Raw genomic sequence first — 21,269 nt, forward strand, 5'->3', positions numbered from 1 at the left:
CATGCATTTGCAATGTTATTACTGCTAGGCTTGGGGTTTGTTTGGTTTATCAAAATGAAAAGTTCATTCAATATAAAAATTGTATAGTGTAAATATTATTTGTGTTGTCAGAACTGTTTTTTATTCATTTATTTATTTATTTATTTATTCTCACTGGGGTTTTACATTCTGTTCTCTGAAAATGAACAAAATATAGTGAAAAAAGAGCAACAGTTCAATCCCACAGTTACAGCTCATTAATTAATAAGCAAACTGACAGTACAAACAGACAGAACTTTATGTATGGATACAGCAGAACACTGCTGCTCATGATTAGATATACAGTAAATGGCAGAACTGGAGGAACCATTTGTTTTACAGGAACACTGCTGGCCAAATGAGTAACCCTAAGCAGACTTGTATTGTTGTGCCCCCTCCCTCAAACATTATGGAAGTAAAAAAAAAAAAAAAAACACACACACAGGAAAATAGGGATCAAAATAGAACTTTAATTAAAAAAAATGAAAGTAAATAAATATTGTATTATTTACAAGCATTCAGAAATCACACAGCATGCAGAAAATTATATATATATATATATATATGTGTGTGTGTGTGTGTGTGTGTGTATGTGTATATGTATATATATATATATATATATATATATATATATATATATATATATGTAATTATTAATAATAATAATTATTATTATTATTATTTAATAATTAATAACAGGACAGGAGTAGTGCTCAGTATCCGGCAGGATAGCCGCCTTTCCTGTCATCAGATTCAGCACAGACTTTGTTATCCTGTTGCACAACTGCCTGTACAGCTGATATTGCAGTATTGTTATATATATCATGATTCTTCAGCTTCAAACCATCAAGTACATTCTGCATTCATAAACACAACACGGAAAGAAAGTTAGAATAATGATCACTTTTGCTAATTTAATTTACTAATTAACTTACTACTAATTAATTTAATGACAAATAAAAATTCTACCTTATCAAAGTTCTCATCTACAAAGGTCATATTTGGCGTAATCTGAACTCTGGGTTCATTAACAGCTCTCTTCACATCATAGTCAAAGAACAAGTAATTCAGGATCACCTATTTGAGAGACATGAGGGGGAAAGTGTTTTTCGATAGAAGACAAAAAAATATTTAAAATTCAGAAAAACATATTGTTCATTTATCAAAAACATTAAACATAACATTAGACTATTGCCTATTCAGAATAAACAAATGTTTGTCCAGTTCAGGATAGTACTTCAGATTATTAAATGTCTTTGTATTGATATTTCTTTCTGTTATGTGCTGTAGGCATGCAAATGTTCAACTCTTTTCAGTGCTTTAGTTACCTGAGCAGTTGCTGTGGTGATATTTGTCCCACCTGAACCTCCGACCACCATTTTGACTTGTCCACTGTTTTTGTCCAAAATTATTGTGGGACACATTGATGAAAGTGGTCTTTTACCTTGTCAAAACAAATAGTAATTTGCATATGATTTATATTTATATAGGTGATTTTACTTATTGAAACTCATTTGCAATGAGTCTATGTAACTTAAGGCATGCAAGGTTCTTACCTGGTTTAATTGAGTTGGTTTGTGTAATATTTCCATTTGTCAAATCAGTATCTTTAAAATCCAACATCTGGTTATTAAATATAATGCCTGTTGAGGGTGACATCACCTGAGAGCCAAAGCTGTGAGAGCACAAAATATAAAAAAAAAAAAGATCCAGAAAACAGCACTTGAAACAAACAAACAAAAACTTAAAATTACTTTTATTTTTACTTACAAAAAAAACAAAAAAACAAACAAACAAACAAACCAAAAAAAAAACAGGCAGCTTTAATCGTTTGTTTTGATAACTTCATGACCTAACTGATGACGTAACTACAACACTGCATGCTCGTAGTTTCATTTGTGTTTTAATATGACACATTGCTTTTATATTATAGCGCGGCGCTGCAATGTTTGTGCATGCACACTGTAAAAAAAATAAAAAACACAAATTGTTGAGTCAGCTTAAAATAATTTGTTACCCTGCTGCCTTAAAATTTTAAGTTCAGTTAAGTAAAATAAGTTTAGTCAACCTGAAATGTTAAGCTGTACTAAGTAACAACTTAGATATTTGTGTTTGCTAAACTTAACAGATGGGTAAGTAACCCAGCTGCCTTAAAATTTTAAGTTGATTCAACTCAAATATCTAAGTTGTCACTTAGTATAATTTAACATTTCAAGTTGAATAAACTGTTTTTGAGTTGACTGAACTTAAAATTTTAAGGCAGCCAGGTTACAAACTATTTTAAGTTGACTCAACAAATAGTTTTTTACAGTGCAGTTGTACAGCATGTGCCCTTTCCACCCTCTCCCCTCTTTGCTGAACGTGTTAGATTTCGAAAGTGAAAGTGAAAGTAAAACAGTGTGCACAAGAAAAGCCATTGCATGCGAGTGTCAGTAACTGCACGCGATCGCAGATCTTGCCATCAATGGGCAACCAGGTGAGAGAGACAGGGCTCACAAATTATCTAAAGTATCCAGATGGAAATTTGTTGCCCATTCTCAGTGGGAAGTCCTCTAATAACATTGCCCTGCGTGTCATCACCTTAAAGTTAAAACAAAGACACAAAAAGCAAAACTGAAAATTGGTTAAAATATGTCACGATTCAAGTTGGTTGAGATGTAAAATGAATTGCGAAAATTGTTTTGAACAGCAGGGGCCGCTGTGTTTACTGCAAACTCACTTTACAGTGGGAATAGCAGCAGACAACAAGTAGCTAACGTTTTTAAGCATGGCGACGAGGAGTGTGGATGTTGATATTGAGGAAGCCCCATCCTCATTCAAATAATAGGTGTGGCAACATTTTGGCTTTCAGAAGATGACAGAAAAATGAAAAGTGGTGAGGTGGTAACAGACAAAACAAAAACTGTGTGCAAACACTGTAAGAAGACATTTAATAACAGCGCATGCGAATATGACGCAGCACATAAAGTGTCACCACAGTGAAAAGCTCCGGTCACAGTTGCCTACGGAAAAAAACTCTTAATAGGCAAAACCACACTGACCCGGAGGATTATTATTATTATTTTATTTGGAATTGGTTTTAAAACTGCAGTGTAGTTTTGTTATTTGACTTTAAATATATTTATATTTTACGAAGCATTTGAGGAATAATAAAAGGGCATGTTGATTCTCCAAAAAAAAAAAAAAAAAAAAAAAAAACATATCAAGAGATCAGTATTGTGAATTGTATCACATAGTTGAGTACATCCCTAGTCAGATCAAGACCAGTTGCGTGAACATAGCCATTTTGTTAAGACTCTGTCTTAAGAACTAGCCTGACCAACTAGCAGTTATCCAAGGGGTAATCAGCTTACTTTTCAGGCTCAAATGACGCTAGTCCTATGTTTTTATGTAGCTCATTGTCATATTTATATTGTATTCTTACTAGTCGTTGATACTGCTGGTGACGGCCACTGCACTCCCATCTTCTGTGACGATGGACAGGTGAGATGTGCCATAGTCATCAGCTGCAATACTTTCAAACTGGTCATCATATCTGTGTCTTGTTTGATGTCATCTTTAATCGTACTTCTGATGTGGTTCGCAAAGCTGTCCGAGGTCATATTTAGAACAAACTCTGAAACAATCTGTGACAAAATTCATACATTTGATTAAATATGACAAGTTCAGACAAACCAGAAATTCTGCATGTGAGATATGAGTTGGCTTAAAGGTACAGATGAAAGCTGCAAATTTAGTCATTGTTTATCCACATTCACGTGAGATTCAACGGCATCAGTCCAATGTCATTGACAGCAGGTGCCTTTGGATCTTGTGTGTCATGCCACAAGAACATCATTAGTGAATAAACATACATAAACTTACAACAGGGGTGCTCAGTCTTGCTCCTGGAGATCTACTTTCCTGCAGAGTTTAGTTCCAACCCTGACCAAACACACCTGTCTGTAATTATCAAGTGCTCCTTCAGATCCTAATTAGCTGGTTCAGGTGTGTTCGATCAGGATTGGAGCTGAACTCTGCAGGAAGGTCGATCTCCAGGAACAGGATTGAGCACCCCTGACTTACAATTTAATCTGCTTTTCACACAAAGCTGTCATATGAATTCAACACTTGGAATACACTAGAGCACGCAAGTCTCATAGAGCATTTCTATGGTATGGTAATATTTTTGTACTTTTATGCCAACATTGGTTAGAACAGTGTAAATGAGAGGAAACAATGGCACAGAGAGTGGAAGAGATTCAGCAAAGAACCTTGAGTTCTTTAACCCAGAAAACTGGGTTCAGACTATATGTCAAAACTAGGGCTGGGAATTTAACGCGTTAATTAGATTAATTAATCACAGAAAAAAATAAGGCGTTAATATTTTTAACGCAATTAACGCGCCCCGCCCCCCTACAGACCTGTAAAGTTACACTTTACGGCTGCGACAGTCACACCACCAAGCTCCGCCACACCACCAAGTCTACATCGCAGTCATTAACAAATGCGATATCTGTATGGATTACAATGGACTGTAAGCCTGCTAATGTTGTGGAAGACAAGGCGCTTAAGCCGGCCTCACACTACAGGATTTTTAGGCCGAATTTGCCCTCCCGAGAATCGGAGAAAAAATCTTGGAGACAATCATGATTTTGTCTGAGCTATGAAAAATTAAAGAATTCATATTTTCTATTTTTATTTGTATTATCTTATTATTTTACTGGATAGAATAAGTACGTTTTAGGCTAAATTTCAATTTAAGTCCCATATCCATATAGTCGCGACTCTTTTCGTTATTTTCCGGCATAAGTTACATGTTTAATTAATCAGAGATAGTGAAAGAAAGAATTCGGTAAAAAAAAAAAAAAAAAAAGAGGCGGCTTTTCCGCTATAGGGATGTGATGGTGACAGTTGCATGTTACTTTGGATTTTAGTGGCGATTTGGCGTCAAGCAGTTGTTAGTTTGTAGCTCGTTTAAGTTTTCCCTCTTTTCCTCACTGTCTTTTGCTTTTAAATAGGTCTAGCTCATAAATGCACCGTGCGCATTTACTTTCACTTTTAAATTAGCGGCAATTCGGCGTCAGTTGCTTAAATACAATTCAAGCAACAAGTTAATACAACGTTACACTAACTTAGTCTATACATAATCATAGAACTTTTATTAACAAAACGAATAAGAAAGAAATTACACAAAGTTTAAATAAAGTAAAAATCAGCAAACACTGTAGAACCAAATAAATAAGAAACAAATGTTAAAAAAAAAACTTCCAAAATCACCACAGATAATCGGCAAAAGTCAACAGGTTTTTCAAAATGAAAAGCTTTTGCGTTTCGTTTCTAAACTAAATCTTTCACCATCCTCTTGTCTGTTTCACCTGACCACACTCTTTTTACTCTTTGTACAGCAGTCATTGTAAATTTTTAAAGTATTTTAATGTAGAATATATGTTACATAATTATATGAAATATACATCATATGGGCTAAAAAAATAATGCTGCTAGTCTGTCAGTGGGTGCCCCCCATCATGCCACACTGTCTTCCTTAGCTCGCAAATATTTGGCAACCCCTGCAACCACAGTACCATGCAAAAGACTTTTCTCACTGGCTGGCACTGTTGTGCAGAATAAAAGGGCATCTTTAAACTCAGAAAATGTGCAATTTAGTTGATAGGCTTGTGTTCAGTAATAAACAAAATTGTCATGGTCGTTGTTACCTTAGACATTGGTTTATGTTCAGTAATAATTAAAACTGTCATTTGTAACCAATTGTGACATTGTAACCAATATCATTGGTTTGTGTTCAATAAGTTACAATTGTCATATACTGTAACCTAATTCATAGGTTTGTGTTCAGTCAGTGATAAAAATGTCATGACCATTGTAGCCTAAGTTACAGGCTTGTATTCAATAATAAATGGTAAAAAACTGCTTCTTGTAATGTCTGTGTGTATGTGCGATTAAATGCGATTAATTAGATTAATTAATCGCCACACCATGTAATTAATTAGATCAAAAATTTTAATCGCTTGACAGCACTAGTCAAAACGCTACCCACAGGGCTAGTGCTCCGACATCTGTGAAACTTTTTTTTGAAGTGTTTGAAGCTTGACAGTGTCACAAAAAGCTGCTATAATGTGGTGGTGGTTGTTAGTATTAACTAATAATAGCCTTAAAATATTTTAAAAAGTTCCAACTCACCTCAGTGATGTTTTCATCAAGTGGGTCTCCCAGTTTACTCTTTTGGACATCAGCAAAGCGGAAAGCCTCTATCATACGATGATAGGTCAAAGTCTTGTTCCCTGTTGTAGACACACTGTTGCTTGAGATGTTGTATCCTGAAATTAAATTTTTCATTATTTGAAATTAATCTCGATAATTTTCCATAATCATTTTCGCTCTTTGTATGAACACGCAATGAAAATATACATATAAATAAATAAATAAATAAATAATGATTTGTATCATTATTTTGTGTTAGATGTCTTCAGGCCAGGACTCTTACCAAACGTGAAGTCCAGTGCAGATCAGACATTGCATGTTTAAGTTAGTGTAAAACAAGCCATTTTCTGTTGCCAGCAGGTGGCGCAATGATTACAGAATATTGGCCTTTAGATGTGTTCAGACCAGGATTCTTTTAGAGCTTGTGATGTCTGGAGCAGATCGGGCATTGTATGTCTAAGTTAAAACAACTTCCTTTTAAATGGTGAAACATCAAACTTTGTCAGGCCGCCAGGGACACGCCCTTTAACGAAAACTCAAGATCTTGGCAATTTAACATTGCAAAGGCTTTTACAGTAGACTGACCAAATATAATGTTGATGTAATTAAATCTCTATGATGAGTTCGTTAGAGTGTAAAACATGTCACTTCCTGTTGCCAGCAGGTGGTGCTATGGCTATAATTGAATCCACTTGTTATGTCTCATGTCACGTGTCACCGCTTCCGTGTCCAAATGCTCTACCAAATGCCACGAGATAACAACAAACGGTGCTAATATATACTCACAATGTGATATAATACCACCAACATAAATATAACCCTCCCCTTTAACTCCATACCGAAATCCCAGATAGCTAGACAATGAAAATATACATATAAATAAATAAATAAATAATGATTTGTATTTGGTACACTGTGAGACTGTAGTGTACACCATAAGTTTGAAAATGTTCATCTTAAATGTTTAATATGAATAAACAGTGGTCATAAATGGCTGTTGAGATATATTTTTAAGTGAAATAAGTTGATTACGTCACTACTCAACCAGAGAATATGGTCAAGGACATGTTCAGGACAGGACTCTTATCAAACATGGGAATTTTGGTGCAGATCGGACATTGTGTGGCTGAATTCTAACAGCTTCCTTTTTCATGGAGAAAAATTGACGTTTGTCAGGCCGCTACGGACACGCCCTTCAACGAAAATTGAAGATCCTTACAATTTAATGTCACAAAGGGCTTTAGATTACACTGACTGAATTTGGTGTTGATCTGAATAAATCTCAAGAAGGAGTTAAATTAAACAGAACTTATGAAAATGGCAAAAAGGCACAAAACTTGCAGAGAAAATTCAAAATAACAGGCGGGTTTCAGACTTTATACCAGGGGACTTTTTTGTAGGTATTGGTGTGTTACATGTGTCTACCGAAATTCGTACATATATGTGAAATGTAGATCGAGGGGCACTTTACTACTGAGCCATTTTGCCACACTCACTTCTGAAACCCATATCAAATGTAAATTTTCACCACTTTTGGTGTGTGTGAGTTTCATGAGTTTTTGAGCATGTATAGGTCCTCAGAAATGCAATTCATTTTGGAGAAGAAGAAACTGAGCAATTCCAATAGAGTCTTCACACCACCGGTGCTCAGGCCCTAAATATACACAGAAATTTAACAACAGCTGGATTAAAGAATGTGTTAAAGAGTGTTGCGCTGATTTTAATATTGGACACAGTGGGAAAAATGATGTTTCTCAGCACATTAAACAACAACGACACAATCGTGCAGCAGAGGCACAGAAGGGTAGAATTATTAATAATTATGTACTATGTATTTATTTATGTGTATTCAGCCTGACTCTGCCATCCAGCACCACCACCCACCAGGTTGGAGAGAAACAAGGAAGGGGCTGTGACTAATGAATTACCATGACAGCTATCAAAGGACAAGACACAAAGCAAACAGAGGCAGAACACACACAGGAAACTGCTGTTATTGGTGAACCATCTCGCCATCTGTACAGTATGTATTGCACAAATTTCACCAGCAACTTGTCTACGCTTTTATAACACAATATATACATTTTTAACTCAAGAAAACATTGTTAAACTGTGTAGGTACTGATTTGAACATTGTTGTATCAACAACAATGTGCTTTGCAGCAGACAAATGTAAACACACGAGAACACCTTCTTGATTTACAAATGCACGTTAAGGGCCATATACTGGCTTCCTCTTGAATGAGTTAAAGATTAAACTCCTGTTGTCTATGAAATTGTCTTCTGGTCCCTTACAACTGTTGAATTTCATACTGAACAATATGATCTCAGAATTTAAATGGTGACAAGAGGTAGTGTCTGTTTTACAGAATGAATTCAAGGTAATTTAAATAGAGCTTTTTTTAAAAAACTTGATCTGTTTTAATATTTTCCTTATATAATTTTTTTCCTTCAGTTTTACATCACAGTATAAATAAACACTTTAGCATACACATATAGACACTGACCTTTGAGTATGTTGAGTATGAGAGCGAGCACAGGTCCACCGAACGGAGCATCAGGAGCATGAAATATGTATTTCCCCACAGTGAAGTTTAATGCATACTCATTCAGCACAGGTTTATAACCTTTTAGGTCCTCATGTGTTATGATCCCTCCTGTGTTACAAGAAACAAACTCCTCAGAAAGAATTGCATACATTCACAGCAAAATCCCGAGTGTTAAATTAACACTCAGAGTACATATGGTCCCACTCTACAGAGTGTTAGAGTTAATGAGACAATAAAGTGATTAATTGAGTGCTGACTGGGTATTAGTGATAGATTTACTGAAAAAAAGGGAAACACTAGAACAACAAGTGACTTCCAGCCACAGTCTTATTCTTAAATTAAATCTCTCAATATCTCAGCAGTGGATGATTAACAACTCCACAAACAGCACCACCAGCAATTCACGCATTACTAACCAGATTGACGTCATTTCTGTCTGACGTCTACAGGAGGTCTTGAGAATGAGCTTTAGATGTTGATTTCTGTTTCTATTTTATTTCACCATTATGGTGATCAGTCTTTGCTTTAGTTGCACTCTTGACCCTTGACTTTTTAACACCATTTTTAACTGTGTGTTTATAAAACAAACAAAGAAAAAAACAAAAAAAAAAAAAAAAAAACATGATCAGGTCATATTGGCTACGTATTGACAATCACATAGTTGGCCTAATTCACTAATCTCAACCAGAATCTAAATTAACGATAATGTGTTATATGCAATTAATTTTACACAGCAGTGTAAAAAAAAAGAAAAAAAAAGACATTTCTGTACTGAACCTCTGTGCTGTTTAGTCATACATTCATCAAGAATCAGCGTATTAATCTCTACAATAGTGACAATCAACATTATATATGAATGTTATATATTCAGTATGGTGGATGCACCAAACAAAGTGATCCATTGCTCCCAGCATGCATTGTGAGGTATAAATTATGCAGCTGAATTGTCTTAGTATTTTCTTTTATTCTTACTATTTGTTTTACTTTTTGCTATTTTGTTGTGACTTTTTAGTAGCTTGTTTTTTGATGTTCAATGGTCTGTTCATCTGAATAATTTGTTAATTTTCACCATTATTGTGATTCATATGCTGACTTTTCATGTCTAAATAAACAGCAGAATACTGTAGATAATGTAGACAATGTAAATTTTATTGTGTTATAACAAAATTAGTGAATCTCTTATCATCGTTTGCTGAGAGCCTAAGAAATGTAATGCCTTTTATTTCAGTTGATTTCATCTGTGGCTGGAAGTCGCTTGAAGTTCTTGTGTTTCTCTTTTCTTCAGTAAATCTGCTTGTTAAAAGCAGGTATTCATCACAAATACACAATCAGCACCTAATTAAGCATTTAATTATCACATTAACTTTAACACTGCTTCAGTGTTAGGCTGGCTGCACACTACTAGTTATTAATTGGCTTGACACGATTAAAGGCTTGTCGCAAACGAGAGTTAAGTTAATATTTAACATGTTTTACATTTACGACTCTTGATCAGGCTGCCTCTGACATGACCAAGCATCACCTATCAGATGTTGCGTGCTTCGAGGATTATAAAGGTAAAAATCGGTTAAACAGTCTTCATGTCTGTGGAATCCCATGGTATTAAAATTGGTTAGGATTTGAAAATTGTCTAGTGTGTGGCTAGGCGTACTCTAACATTCTGTGGGACCATATGTACTCTAAAGTTCATTTCATACTCAGGATTTTGTTGCGGTTAGCAGACCCTCACATATGAATAGAGCAAAATGTTAGCATAAATAACCTTCAGCCTTGATTTCATCCACTATACTCTGAGTCAGTGACCCATCATAAAAAGCTTTTGGTCCTTCATCTGCTATCTTTTGATAGGTCACAGCAAGTTTGAGAAATCGTACAGTATCATTTTCTTTCAAGATGGTTTTGTTTGAGTCACAAAACACTTCACTAGAAAAAAGAGAGACCAGATCAGAAGCAAGATTATGTTGTGTAAATCAAAAGACTGATGTTGGCAAAGCAAAGCAAATTTTGAAAGTCCACTGAAAACATATCTTCTTACTTTTTTGGTTATAAACAAAGTATGTTGAAGATAAAAGTACACGACTAAAGTGAAAAAAAACAACAACTTTAAAATCACTTTAAAATGTTTGTTAATAATAACAAACATACAGAAACAAAGGAACAAATAAAATCCTCAGAATATTTATTCTTAAAATTGTATTGCTCCCTTTGTTTTCCTTATGCTTGTGTCCCTTACAGTCCTTCTTTGATTTTATCGTTGTTTGCATTGCTGCAATATTTTACTTGGCAATATTTTAACAATATTATTATTATGGTATTTTGCATATCTGTTGTTGAAGTCGTATCACCTGAGTGAAAGATTTTACTCCACAAAAAAAATAAAATAATAATAATTAGAGGCAGAGAATCCCCACAATCTTAACATGATGTGTAAACGACATTTAGTAGTTTTTACTTAGCATTAGAATAACAATGGATAAACCTGAAACAATAGGAGAAGCATAGTTTTAAACTGACACCTGCAACAGTGTTTCTTATGTCATGTGATCCCTCTTTGAATGTGTCCTAAAAGCTGATGAGGAGGGAGAATCTTAATCTCAGCACTCAGCATGGTGGTAAAAAACTCAGCGCATGCCACCTAACCCCATCCACCGCTTGATCCTGTAATAGTGTCAGGATCTCCCTTGTAGGATATTTGTTATATTCATCTGTGACCGAAACAGCTGCCACTGACAGCGTTTAAATAAATAATAATACTTTTAAAAATAGCCTTTAGTTTTTAGTTCACAAATGAATCTTACCACAATGCTGCATTATTAAGAATTGCTTTCTCATTCTCTTTAATGGCTTTGGCCATGGCTTTGCCAATCGGAATACCCCGTTGTGCCAGCTTTATACTGGGCTCAAACAGCTCCCTCCATGGCAGTCTCCCGTGTCTTTTGTGTGCCAGCTCATAACCACGCAGTTCTCCTGGTACAGCTATGAACAACCCTGCCATTCATGACAAAACACAGAGCACATAAGTGTTTCAGTCATTCAAGGGCCAAACTACAATAAATCATCACACAGATGAATTTTTCTGTGTAATGATAATGTGCTTACTGAATCTGTTCAGTGTTGTAAAATCATCATGGTCACTAGATTTTTGGAAGATGCTCAGTGGTGGTTTACCTGGTTTTGTTTCCTCTTTGTCAAACATGTCATCTGATGCATACTTTGGAGCAGTTTCTCTGGCATTAATTGTCTCCACCTTTCCTGAAAAAGAAAACATGAACTTTTAATTTTCATTTAACAGTGAAGTGTTGGAGTGACCATGATTTCTGGATTATAATTCCTGTCAAGGTCCTAATGTGAAACCAAACCATAACCCACAACCCCAAATAAGAGGGGAAATATTAGGTTGATGGAGCACAATAGAGTACAAGTCCGTAAGTATAACATTAAATCCATACATGAAATCTGATTGACCAGCAAGGAGTTTTATTCAGCTACCTGGCCAAAGGTGTAATTTATTGATTAAAGAACACAGCATATTTACTCCCTATTAAATGTGTCACCAGAACTGGGTCCAATATGCTGGGCCCTTTCTTATGAAACTTTACTGATCACTAGAGCAAGATGTGCTTTGTAAAGATGAGCAGTAATACGTTTCAGGTTTTTGCTTCTTTCCAACTAACATAAGCACTGTAACCACTGTGGGAGATTATTGTGGTAGTCTGGTTAGGTCTTTCAAAGTCCACGTACCGGATGATGCATCATATATGGTGAAAATCACTCCTCCTCCGATGCCCATACTGTGAGCATTAAACAGACTCACACACAGCAGAGCGGCGATAGCGGCATCAACCGCTGAACCATTACGCTTCAGCATGTCACTGAAATGATAAAGAGCAATGTGTAAATTCAAGTGAAGAATTCAAACGTCTCCACATTAGCGTTGCAGGCTCTAAGGTCACAAAAGTCCCATTAGTCATGCAAGTCATCTTTTCACTAAATCATAAATGTGGCTCTTTGGAATCATACCTCCCAATCTCAGAGCAATTTCTGGCATCTGCTGCCACTGCTGCCTTAGCATAGCACTTGGGTGTTTGAGTGGATTTCAGAGTGATCGTCAGAGAGAGCGTTAAAGAGAGTGTCAGTATGGAGACCACTGTCACAGAGGTGGCCAACAGATATCTGAAAGTACAGCACCAGATTTTGAGATATTTCATTTGTATTCAACACGCAAACAGAGTTCTAATGTTCTATGGTATCATTGTATTCATTTGTAGATTGAGATGTGCTTTTCTCTCCCTCCTATAAACTGGCATACTTGACCAATTATTCTGTCAGTTGATCTGGCTGTCAAAGAATACAGAATATGCCACACTTTACTATATTAAAACAAAAACAGGCATATGTGTCCACTGCTGCTTTAGGATAGGCAGTTAAGAGCACAGTTCACCCAAAAAAAGAAACTTCTTTAATCTTTGACTCATATCATGTCATTCTAAACCGATCAACACTTTCTTTCTTTAGTGGAGAAAGAAGAGAGATGCTCAGCTGAATGTCTGTGACTGACAGCCCTGGTGAAAAAAAACAGCATATTTTTTGTGCCCCCAATTGGAGTCAGTGAGTATCTGCTGATACCAAGCTCTATTTTCCTAGTGCTTGGCACACAAGTTATTAAAATCAATCCAATATATAAAAATATATATAATTATATATCCGTTTCGCGTCATGCCTAACAACGCCCCTTAGCTGTTATGAACCTTACTGTAAACCACGGATTCTTGGGGCTTATTGCTTTAAAGGGGAACTCCACTTCCAGAACAACAATTTACAAATAATGTACTCACCCCCTTGTCATCCAAGATGTTCATGTCTTTCTTTTTTAAGTCATAAAGAAATTATGTTTTTTTGAGGAAAACATTTAAGCATTTTTCTCCACTGATATGGTGCCCCGAGTTTGAATTTCCAAAATGCAGTTTAAATGCAGCTTCAAACGATCACAAAAGGCGGTTGTAAACGATGCCAGCCAAGTAGCAAAACGATTGGTTATTTTCATTTAATAAAATACAATTTATATACTTTTTAATGCCATACGCTTGTCTTGTCTTCCTCTCCCTGGACTGTTTTTGTTGCGGTTCATGTCAGTTAGTGTATGTCAAATCTCATGTTCTCCCTCAACTTCAAAATGGTCCTATATCACTGTTTTACCTTTTTTGTTAAGGGTGTTTGATCTTCTTTGCATGTTCACTTTGCAAAGACTGTGTTTGTACTTCTGCAGCGATGTAGGATGATTTTGAAATGATTTTTGAAGTTGAGGGAGAAAATATGATTGGGGTTTTTTGACATACCCTAACTGTCTTGAGTCAGAATACACAGAGTTCAGGGAGAGAAGGACAAGACGAGTGTTTGAGATTAAAAAGTATTTAAAGTGTATTGTTTCGTTAGATAAGACCCTTCTTCCTCGGCTGGGATCATTTACAACTGCATTTGGGATCATTTAAAGCTGCATTTTGAAAGTTCAAAATCGGGGCACCATATCAGTCCATTATATGGAGAAAAATCCTGAAATGTTTTCCTCAAAAAACATAATTTCTTTATGACTGAAGAAAGAAAGACATGAACATCTTGGATGACAAGAGGGTGAGTACGTTATATGTGAATCTTCGTTTTGGAAGTGGACTTCTCCTTTAATGAATATCCTGCATTCCTGCCACAATAACACAGGTACAAATAGTGTTAGGCTACTACAGTAAATCCATTGTGAATACTGATTTGTGGATCGAAAAGTGGATTGTTGTTGCACAATGTTTCTCCTGTTTTCGCGTCAGTGCAGATGCAACACATCTGCCTTCAGACTAGTTTAAATCATCCGCAGAATCTGTGGTTTGTATCAAAACCTCTGCTCCAAACTCAAACGCTACTCACAGCGCTGTTTAGTGGTTGCGTGATCGAGATCAGTCAGTGAGTAACGCATTTGTTCTGAGCTAGTGTTGCGCTGTCTTTAGTTAGAGCTAATGGTCCATGCAGCATTGTTCAAACGAGTCGCGCTGTTCTGCTTTTAGTGCATTGAGGAATTTGGTAACACTTTAGAATACAGTTCTGTCATTAGTGAATAACTACACAGGAACAAATTACTAATGCACTATTAACATTCTAGTAACAACTACTGACTAACAAGAAATTCTAATTAACGAAAGTAATAGTGCTCAGCTGAAAGTGGTAGTTAACTATTAGCTAATCAGTACTACTACTATTTTTCATAGCTCCCAAAGAAATACTAAGAACTACGATATACAGGTTCATAATTAATGTGAATGATGCAAAATGTATAATTAATTCTAAAGTGAAGATCATGGTAACCCACTAGTACTGACTCAAGTGTTACCAAAACCATCAGAAGTACAACTATCCAGAACCTTACACAAACCTCAAACGTTTTTAATGACATTAGTCATTACTAAGGAGTTCTCATGATCTTCACTTTAGAATACAGATCCAAATAATTAGTAATTACTTCTGAAGTATTTGGTAACACCCGAGTCATTACTAGTGGGTTACCATGATCTTCAGAATAATCTTTAGAATTAATTACACATTTTGCATTATTTACATTTAATTATGAGAATGTATATAGTTCTTAGTAGTTCTCTGGGAGATATGAAAAAATAGTAGTTACTAATTAGCTAATAGTGAACTACCATGATCAACTGAGCACTATTACTTACTGATTTGTTAATCAGAGTTTCTTGTTAGTTAATAGTAGTTACTAGAATGTTAATAGTGCATTAGTCATTTGTTCCTGTGTATTTATTCATTAATGACGGAACCGTATTCTAAAGTGTTGCCAGGAATTCTTGTGCACTAATGACAGCGCATTTGAGTTATCAAATTGCTGTCACTCATGTTTTACTGATAGTTTACATCAGGCCTACAATTTAGTGCTGTTACCTTGTTATTTTGAAACTGCATGATGTAAATTATGCTAGGCAGGGCACGTATAATACATTTCAATAAACATCTGAAATTCATCCACGGCCAGACTTTGGACACTAGTATTTACTTTCTGTAGATGTGAAATGTGCCAACCAGGAGTCTCTTAAGATTTCTTTAATACATTAATCATTTGTTAAAAGACAGAGAGACATACCTCTTCTTCTTTTTCAGAAAACCTGATGATGTCTCTTGCGCCGGGACTGCTGGCCATTCTGTTGGTGTAGACATGGATGTGGGCGTAGATGTGAACGCGGATCAAAACAAGAAGGGACTGAAAGGAAAATTTAACAGTTCAAACTCAACATTACAGTAGATATTGATTGGCAGACAGAGAATATCTTGACTGATGAGTAACCTGTATGTTTTGAGATGAAAAAAGACAGATGTAATCTTACCACGTTCTAATTGTTATACATTTCTAAGATAAAAACATGTCATAACAATAGCATGTGTTATAACAACGTATTTGTGAAAGTCAGCGGTATGTCACACATACATCTCAACAAACTAAACAAACAAAAGGGAGTCGTTTTCGTGCATACAGAAAAAAAAAAAAACAGATAAGTGTGTTTTTCACTCCAACAGCGATCAAAATAATTAAAGCAGCAAGAAGTGTTGTGATCTATAATAGGCTTTGTGTTTATTATTATTCATTTACAGACAATCGGCCCAAACCTGCAGATCAGGTTTAAGAAGTTATGTGACAGTAGATCTATAAAAGGTTTTCACTTCCTTTTTCAGTCATGTTGTTACGGGCTCGGACACAGAGAATGACAATTAATATTATGATTTAGTAGAGTAAAACTTGGCAAGGAGGATATTCTAGGGTGCTCCAGAAAACAAGGATAACTTACTGTCACATGTAGGCTATATTATGTAACTATGCTGTAATAATTGTAATCTGTTACACCTACCGGAGTCTGGTTAGTAGGTCACGGACACATGTGCCGATTGCTCTGAAGTATAAGCTGACCCTGCAACATAACCTATTTAATGATCTGTTTAATCAAACTATTAATGTGAGCACTATAAATTTGACAAAACATTCTTATTTTAGTTTTTCCCACTTCCCACCGTATGTGTACAATATTTTCATAATCAGTTTTTTTTTCTTTCTTTCCAATAATTCAACAATAATAAAAGTTTCTCACAAAATGTTACAATCTTGCAATAGAATAATGGTAAAATGCATACATTATGTTAATACATAGTGTGTTAAAAGCACATTTTAGTTTATAGGGTCTATTAATAGTGTCTCAAAATAGCACAGTTGAGTACACTATAGAGGTATGTTACCTAGATTATCTTACTGAAGAATAATTTGTAGTATATTAAGTACAAAATTAGTGTGTGAAAATAGAGCACTATACATTATGTAACTGCACATTTTTTTCACCTGGGGTAGTTACTGTTACATAGTGTATGCTCATACACTGATTACATTACTTGACCACCGCTGCACCGCCTTTACTGACGTTTTTTTTTTTTTTTTTTTTTTTTTTTTATAGAAATAAAAATAAATTGGAAAACGTACGCTAGAATTCTAAACTGAGAGCATCTGTTGCAACGTGATCTAATGATAATTCGTATGCATTTTACGTAAAAAGTGGTTCTATAAAACGTACTTACCTTTGCAGACACCTAAAAACAAATCCTTATGAATATTAAAATCGCGGTATTAATTTCATTATTATTGTTTTTAGTTGTCATATCAATTGCCTTTTGTTTTCAATTGCATTATTAAATTGTTTAATCGTTAGTCAATATGAAATAATAACATTTTGCTCTGTTCTGTGTGATTTCTGCTGCCAGCTCATTTCCAAGATGCATGATGTTAAACAAGACTAAACTTATACGAATATCGCTCCAGTTTTGTGATTGGCTGTTATGCAATAGTGTGGGGCCAGGGTGTGCCAAGCTTCTGAGGAGCCGGACCTGAATATTAATGTTTTTTGTCTGTATAACTTTAGATAAAACTGCCCCTTTTTTTCCCCTCCCTCCATTTATATTAATAGTTCCTGTTTTTACGATCTCCATATAAAGAGGGAAAATAAGGGGGGGAAAAGAGAACAAAACGGAGAAACAGATTAAGATGAAAGAGAAGATTCACCGGTAACACAAAGACTTTTCCCTCAATAAATTCATATTTTGCTTTTTTTTTCTTTTAAGTTTAGGTATTGGGTAGGTTTAGGGATGTAGAATAAGGTCATGCAGAATAAGGCATTAATATAAATGGCTAATATTCTAGTAATATGCATGCTAATAAGCAACTAGTTAAGAAACTGTAAAATAAAGTGTTACCTTTTTTCCGTATCAACTTGATCTTTCCGTTTGCGTTTTCATTTGTTTCAGCCTGCTTTTTTAATCCGCTAGCAATTTTTCCAAACCCGAGTAGTTCTCGCTCAAGTTAGCTATGAACGGTGGCACATTAGAAATGGGTTGAAAGCGAAACTAGCTGTGAAATAATCAACCGACCAACCTTTCAATCAACCGACCAACGAAACTCTGCCCCTTCAAGATAAGCACAGCGGCCTCCTTCTTGCGCGAGGCAGAGACTATGTTTTCAAATCCAGTTTGTTCACCCACCGCAACAAGTAGCTACATCTTTCACGTATGCATCGGCAAAAAAAAAAAGAGATTCCCACACCCTGCCACGAGGCCAAACGAAAAAAAAAAAAATCAATAAACTAAAATAAAATAAACCGACAAAGGAAAAAGAATAAAACCAAACTTCCCAAGAGGTAAATCGGTCGCTCACGCACCTCATACTCCCGACATGAGACTCACATTTGAGAGACAGATGCTGTGTTCGAAATGGCATACTTGCTTACTGCCTACTACCCAGTCAAGGCGTTTTGTTGGCCCAGTACACAGTGCATACTGCCTACTATTTTTTGAAGAAAAGTGTGTGAAACAGTTTACAATAAGCAAAATATTTTTCAGAGTAGTATGCTTGTCACATGACTAACACTTAACATTAATTCAGCACAGCGGTCAAGGTTGTTACCTTACAAACAAATGTGCTAACAGTTCTTTTTGCAAAGGCTTGTTAATAAGGCTTCATACTAGTAAACAATGCTATAGTGCCCAATTGAACTCATTTCATAGTTGATGAATTTTACATATTGGACAGAACTGCAAATAATGATAAATTCTGTTTACACTAAAATAGCAGCATTTTCTTTAGCAAAAAAATAGGTGCATTTTGAACTTTATGAAATTAAACTTCTATTTTTATGAATTATATACAGTAATAAACACCATTTAAACAAGAGCTTCACGATTCTGGATAAATTGAGAATCCCAGTTGTTTTTAATAAATTGGAGACCATGATTCTCTAATGATTCTGGAGAAAAAAGATTAGAAACTAAACAAAAGAACATCATTTACTTGTGGTTCTGACAGACTGTTCATTGTTTGTCTTTTAAAAACATTCATTTAAAAAAGTAAAAAAAAATTGTTTGACTATTGAAATCTCCTGAATTAATGAATCAATGGCATGCTTTTTTTAAAAAAATGGAAATGGTTTTAGTGTACTTGAGTCATATTTAGCAGATTCTGGCAAATATAGTAGGTCACCCAGGTATTCCATGCATACAGAAAATTTGCACACTATACATACTGGATACTGCAGAAATAGTAAGAGTAGTATGATAGTATGGCATTTCAAACACAGCCAGACAGACAGAGAGAGAGAGAGAGAGAGAGAGAGAAAGAGATACAGCTGAGGTCAAAAGTTTACATGCACCTTGCAGTGGTATATTATGGTGCAAAAAGGGATGAGGAGGAGCCAGTAAAGGAAATACACGAACAGACAGCTATACAGATAGGAAGAAGTTTGACAATTCTCCTCAATATATTTACCACCATCATTTCTCTATAGGCTACATAAGCAATCTGACAGAAATTCAGACAAATCACATTTTTATTTGCATTTGGATGGTGGCCTTCAATACTCATTGAAGGGAGTCCTTGTTAATGCACTAAATGCCACTCTTTTTAATAGTGCAAAATGCAGCTCAGAAAGTCTCAGTTCAGTTGGCAACTATTACCATCCCTGTGAACTGTATGTAGAATTTCATAAATTTTCTTGCAATAGTGACTTTGTTTGTCATAATTAGGAATTTATTTCTGGTAGCTTAGAAATACAATGTTGATACAATGTTATAGCTTTTAGCTGCTGCGGCGCATTGTGACATGCGACAATGATCACGTCTTGTGTACACTCAAAAAAATATTTCAGCCCTTAACTTAATTCAATTACGTACAAAATTTCCATGCATTTAGATTACGTAGTTTTAATTTAAACAAATCAATTAAACTTAATGTGATTCAAATGCATCAGTCTTACGTAAATGAAACAGGTAAAGTTTATGTAATAGTTCCCAGTGTTAAACAAACCCTGCTCAGTGTTCATGTGTTTCCACACTACAGAGTGTTCAAGTAGCACTGACACAGTGTTGGAGTTAAGGAGATCATTATGTCATGATTGACCAATAATGATCAACACCTGCTGTTTACAAGCAGAATCACCGAAGGAAAGAGAAACACAAGAATCAGCCACAGCCAAAGATAAAATGAACTTAAATAACTGAAGACATTAAATCTCTGATTAAACAACTCCACAAACAACATTACAGTTTGACTTGATTTCTGTCGTATATCCACAAATATTATTTGAGAACGTCTAAACAGAGGTTTAGATGTTTTATTTAAAAAAAAATGTTTCATTTGACCTCACCATCATGGCGAACAGGGTTTACTTTAGTTGGGCTCTTGACCCTTGACTTTCTTAGTATAGTGTTTTTTTTGTTCTTTGGTTGCTGTAATTGTGTTCGTAGAGCACATTTGTATAGCGCAAAAAAATGAGTCCTTATTAAGTGATCTTGGTTAATTATTATTGATGTTGCAATCATTGTCAAGTGGCCTGATTTGCTGATATTGTTCAGTGGTTCACCTCTTAGTTTCATTATATTTACAGTAGTTGTATGAACTGTTACTATTATTACTTTAAGATCTGCAGTATTACTTAGACACACACAAACATCAAGAATCAGCATATGAATCTCAACAATGGTGACATTCAACAGCTGCATGCTGGGAGTCATGGGTGAGATTTGTACTCTGCTGCTACCCAGCATGCAGCTGTTGAATGTCACCATTGTTGAGATTCAAATGCTGATTCTTGATGTCTGTGTGTGTCAAACTGATACTGTAGATTTCGTGTATAAGATAAACATCCATAATAGTTCATACACCTGTTGTAAACATTATGAAAATAATAGACTAACCACTGCGTGAGATCAGTGCATCATGTCACTGGATGATAATAATTTAACAAACAATAAAAATTAACCAAAAACACCTAATCAGACTTCTTTTTGGCTTTTTTATTTTGTTGTAATAAATGTGCTTCATACACATAATTACAACAGCCAAAAAAAATTAACATTAAAAAAAAAAGTCAAGAGTCCAACTAAAGTAAACCCTGTTCGCCATGATGGTGAGGTCAATTGAAA

The 21,269-nt window shown here is 35.3% G+C and overlaps 1 pseudogene; it reads right to left on the reverse strand.

The window, feature by feature from the left end:
* Nucleotides 1–716: 716 nt before the first annotated feature.
* LOC127165074 (glutathione hydrolase 1 proenzyme-like) lies at nucleotides 717–18,170 on the reverse strand (annotated as a pseudogene).
* Between the last annotated feature and the right edge of the window lie 3,099 nt (nucleotides 18,171–21,269).

This window comes from Labeo rohita, chromosome 1 (assembly GCF_022985175.1).
Source record: "Labeo rohita strain BAU-BD-2019 chromosome 1, IGBB_LRoh.1.0, whole genome shotgun sequence".
NCBI lineage: Eukaryota > Metazoa > Chordata > Actinopteri > Cypriniformes > Cyprinidae > Labeo > Labeo rohita.